Here is a 5,377-nt window from a genome sequence, read left to right on the forward strand (position 1 = left end):
GGAGCACTGACTGCTCTTCTAGAAGTCCTGAGTTCAATTCCCAGCAATCACACAGTGGCTCACAACCAGCTATAATGGGATCTGATGTCCTCCTACTCACATGAATAAATAAATAAATAAATATTTAAAAAGACAAACAGAAAGAAAGAAGAAAGAAACAAAAAATTTATTAATAAAAATTGGGCCAATGGGGCTGGAGAGATGGCTCAGCGGTTAAGAGCACTGACTGCTCTTCTGAAGGTCCTGAGTTCAAATCCCAGCAACCACATGGTGGCTCACAACCACCCATAATGAGATCTGATGCCCTTTTCTGGTGTGTCTGAAGACAGCTACAGTGTACTTAACACACAATAAATAAATAAATATTTTTTAAAAATTGGGCAATGGATCTTAGTTAATATTTGTCCAAAGAAGTTATTCAAATGATCACCCACACCCCAGTAAACACACAAGAAGATGGCCATATTATATGACTTTTAGGTGAATGAAAATAAAATCACAATGCCCACACTACTTTGTAATAAAGTGAATATTACCAGGGGTGCAAAGAGATGTAACTGTAAGGAGGCATGTTAGTGGGGATGCAGGACATTGGTGGGGATGCAGGATGTTAGTGGGGATATAGGATGGCTGCCACAGCCATAGAAATCAGTCTGAAATTCCATGAGAACTCCGCATAGGAGGCAGCAAGGCAGTTCAGTGGGTGAAGAGCTTATTTGCAGGTCTGGGGACCTGGGTTTGATCCCCAGAATTTACGGTGGGAAGGGGGGAACAGGCTTCTGAGGTTGTCCTTTGACCTCTATACAGATGCCCCCCGACACCCAGACACACACCAATCACAAAGAAAATAAATTCAGCTGAGTATAGTCGTACTCAGCTTAATCCTAGCACTCAGGAGGCAGAGGCAGGAGGATCTCTGTGAGTTCAAGGCCAGCCTGGTCTATAATTAATTAAATGTAAAGTTAACAACAACAACACACAGACACACACTTGGGAAGCCGTGGCAGGAAGATTGCAAGTCTGAGACCAACTTTAGCCACTTAGAGAAATTTTACTGCAGAGAGAAAGTGCCTGCTTCACCTGCACATCTTCTAAACGTGAAGCGATACAGAGAAGATTTGAATGATCCTCACACAAGGGAGACCCACAAATCCAAAAATCATTTGTATTTTCAAAAACGGAAGGCTTGGGTGTGGTAGCTCACACTCAGAAGGCAGAGGCAAGTGGATTTCTGTGAGTTTGAGGCCAGCCTGGTCTACATAGCATGTTTTAGGTTTGTCAGAATTCTATAGTCAGACTATGTATCAAACAAACAAACAAACAAGTAATAAATAAATAAAATCGAAAGGTTTTCAGAGACTTCAATGTAACGTTCATAGTAGCATCACTCACAATCACCAGAAGGTGGTGCTGTCGTCAAAGGTGTTCCTTCTGAAAGGCAACGGCGCTAAATCTGGAGGTAGTTTTAAGATGGGCCGCTGTGAAGAGGCCACCAGGTCCCGAGGGCTCTCTCTTCTCTTCAGCTGAACTAAGGCTTCAGTTCTTCCGCTTTGACTTTCCTCTGTGTAATGAACACAGCATTAAGAGGTGCTGTCCTCACTGGACATTGAAAGCTGCCATTGCCTTCATCTCTGATTAAACACATTTCTGTTTTTTAAACCTAAATTTAAGACGGCACTGGGGGCGGGGATTGCCGCAGGTCAGAACAATTTGCAGTTGATCCTCTTCTCTCATCCTGGGGATCTAAGGACTTTTGTTCATTCACTGAGCGATACCGAAGCTTTGGCCAGGAGGGCTAAATGCTCAGGGCTCTGAATTCTTGAAAGGATTTTCCGGGAGGGTCAGGTTTACTGTGGCTATAGAGTTTGACTGAAGCCACATTCGCCCAGTTTTTGAGTTTAGAGCAGATTGTCGTTGTATAGCAATCGCTTCTTCCAGGACCACTTGAGGGTGCCCTGGATGATAGCTTCAGCTCCGACTCGGCGTTGGACTTCCCAGTCTTCCACAAAGATTGTGGTGCTGGTTCAGGAGAAACATAAGCCTTGGTGGCTGAGTCTGTCCGGACACCATGGCGCCTCCTCCTTGTGTAGTTTAGAGTTCTGACTGGCTTGGCCTTTGGGATGTAGTCCTGGATGGCTTGGGGCTTTAAGTAATTAAGATTTTCCTCAGGTTTGGTAGAGAGATCCATTGAGATGGAATTTAGGGAAAAACTGCTTTAGGAATGTCCAGGATCCTAACTGCAAAGCCTGGGGGGGGGGGCGGTTGGAGAGCTAAAAGCAACTGACAGAGCATTGAGAATCCCATACTTTCATCCATTTTAAAGGAAGGGTTCTGAATTTAACATTAAAGAAGGTGGCAGATAGGACATTAGATATGGATGACTCCCTCTATAGCTGGAGTGTCTGTTCTGACACCAGGAACTTGCTGTGTTGCCAAGGCTGCCTCCAATTTGCAGGGATCCAAGTGCCTTCATCTCCTGCTTAGTGGGTGTCTGTTTAATCTCTTATTTTGAGACAGGGTCTCATTAAGTTGCCCAGAACGCCTGAATTCAGTCTGTTGCCATGGCTGGCCTAGAACTCCCAAAGAGCTCCCTGTATCAGCTTCTAGTGTGCTGGCATTAACCTGGTGATAGCGTGGTCCAGGAGCGATCTTCCCACTTCAGCCTCTGTGGTGACTGGTATTTACAAATTGGCGACACCAGGCCCTAATCTTTTTTTTTTTTTCCAATTTTTCTGTGGTCACCAAACTGGAATTTACTTCTTCTAGTTGGGTTTTTGTTTTTTGTTTTTGTTTTTTGAAGTGGAAAGAAGCTAACTTTAAATAAGTTTTCAGTTACATCATTGCTATGAAGCTTTTGGTCTGATTCTCCTTCCAAATGCTTCTTCCTTCCTTCCTTCCTCCCTTCCTTTCTTCCTCCCTTCCTTCCTTCCTTCCTTCCTTCCTTCCTTCCTTCCTTCCTTCCTCCCTCCCTCCCTCCCTTCCTTCCTTCCTTCCTTCCTTCCTCCCTCCCTTCTTTCCTTCCTTCCTTCCCATCTTCCTTTTAATGCAGATGTTTTCTTTTCTTTTTTTTTTTTTATTTTTAGTTTTTCGAGACAGGGTTTCTCTGTATAGCCCTGGCTGTCCTGGAACTCACTTTGTAGACCAGGCTGGCCTCGAACTCAGAAATCCGCCTGCCTCTGCCTCCCGAGTGCTGGGATTAAAGGCGTGCGCCACCACGCCCGGCTTTGCAGATGTTTTCTTTTGGTGGCTGTAGATGGTAGTTTTATATTACACTTCCAACCACGGTTAACGCTTCTGTTTCGTTCATAGATTCTTTGAGGCTCCCGAAGCATCCCGCCACTTTCTGTCATGGCATTTTGTAAACGTTTTATTGAGTCTGAGGACGCCTCCCACGGATTCCCTGTCTTCCTTTGCTCACTGTGGTGTCGGTGAACAACTAGTCACAGACATAACTGTGGGCTGGTTTTGGTTTTGGTTTTTTCGAGACAGGGTTTCTCTGTGTAGCTTTGGCTGTCCTGGAACTCACTTTGTAGATCAGGCTGGCCTTGAACTCAGAAATCCGCCTGCCTCTGCCTCCCAAGTACTGAGACGAAAGGTGTGCACCAGCTCTGCCTGGCTAGTATTGCTTTCTTTGAAGAAAATTGATAGAAACTTTTTTGTTTGTTTGTTTCCTGTTTCCTCAAAGGTATACCCAGCCAATGCTGCTAAAGACACAAAGAAACAAAACGTGGTAAACACCTGAGTCTTAGCTACAGGAGGAGGAGGCAGGCAGATCTCTGTGAGTTAGAAACCAGCCTGGTCTACAGTAGCAAGTTTTAGGCCAGCCAGAACATATGGAGACACTGTCTCAGGGCAAAACAAAACACAAAGAAAGACATGATGTGTAAAGGCAGAGTTTGACAGCCTAGACTTTCAGCAAACACAAAGTAGCCCAGGAGGTATGCGCTACTATCTCAGGTCAGCCTCCAAGTAGCTGTTAACCCCATTGACTGGCAACTCTTGCTCATCTCCTGGACTCTGATCTAAGCTGTGCTTTCTTGTTCTGAGACAGGGTCTAAAAGGTCTCCTGGACTCTAAAATCAGCTGCCCTCTATGCATCGTCTCTCAAGGCTCCTCTGTGGGCATCTCCTCCTTAGCTAGAGTTCTGTTTGAGTTTCTTTCATCTCAGCAAGGGTCTTTCTTCTTCCATGACTCCAAGGTCATATCTGGTCATGCTCAGAACACTACCTCCACATGCAGATCTACAATCCCCTCAAACATCTGCCTTTTATGGGCTGGAGGGATGCTCAGCGGGTTAGAGCACTTGCCAAGGGCCCGGGGTGGACTCCTAGCACCTACACAGTGGCTCACAAATACCTGTAAGTTCAGGGGAGCCAACACCCTCCTCTGGCTTTCAAGGGCACCGGGCAAACATGTGGTGTCTAGACATGAATACATGCAGGAAACAAAAAACACAAATAAAAAAAACCACACACATTAAAAACAAAGACTGAGGATGTATCTCAGTGGTAGAAAGCTTGCCTAGCAGGCATGGAACCCTAAGTTTGATCCCCAGCACCACATGAACTGAGCAAAGTGACTAAGGCCTTTGATCTCAGTACTTAGGAGGTAGAGGCAGGGGAATTAGAGGTCATCTGAGTATATAGAGTGTTTGAGCCTGGAATACATGAGACCGTGTCTCAACATACAAACACATACAGACAGACGCACACACACACAGACATATACATAGATACTCAGACATACACATACATATACATACATACACACAAACACACACACACACACATACACACACACACACACATACACACACACACACACACACACACAGAGGCATGCAACTATTTTCTTGGCTAGAAATGTACTAAAGGGGTTGAAAGGATAACTTCAGGGCGCAAGACCTTGGGTTTGGTCCCGAGCACTGCAGAAATAAAAAGCAACCCATTCAGTCTTCATTTCACACTTCTTTCTTTCTTTCTTTCTTTCTTTCTTTCTTTCTTTCTTTCTTTCTTTCTTTCTTTAAACATTCACATTTTTTTTTTAAAGATTTATTTATTTATTATATGTAAGTACACTGCAGCTGTCTTCAGACACTCCAGAAGAGGGTGCCAGATCTCGTTACGGATGGTTGTGAGCCACCATGTGGTTGCTGGGATTTGAACTCTGGACCTTCGGAAGAGCAGTCGGGTGCTCTTACCCACTGAGCCATCTCACCAGCCCCCCCCCCTTTTTTTTTAAGATTTATTTATTATATGTAAGTACACTGCAGCTGTCTTCAGACACTCCAGAAGAGGGCGCCAGATCTCGTTACGGATGGTTGTGAGCCACCATGTGGTTGCTGGGATTGGAAGAGCAGTAGGGTGCTCTTACCCAC

General features: G+C 45.0%; 1 non-coding gene across 1 annotated transcript; it reads left to right on the top strand.

The window, feature by feature from the left end:
* The first annotated feature begins 1,067 nt into the window (after positions 1 to 1,067).
* Positions 1,068 to 1,174, top strand: LOC115030935 (U6 spliceosomal RNA). The gene has a single exon (XR_003836534.1). It is a non-coding gene; the product is annotated as a U6 spliceosomal RNA (small nuclear RNA).
* The last annotated feature ends 4,203 nt before the right edge of the window (positions 1,175 to 5,377 follow it).

Source organism: Mus caroli, unplaced genomic scaffold (genome assembly GCF_978045245.1).
Source record: "Mus caroli unplaced genomic scaffold, Mus_caroli_1 scaffold_6, whole genome shotgun sequence".
In the NCBI taxonomy this organism is placed as follows: Eukaryota; Metazoa; Chordata; class Mammalia; order Rodentia; family Muridae; genus Mus; species Mus caroli.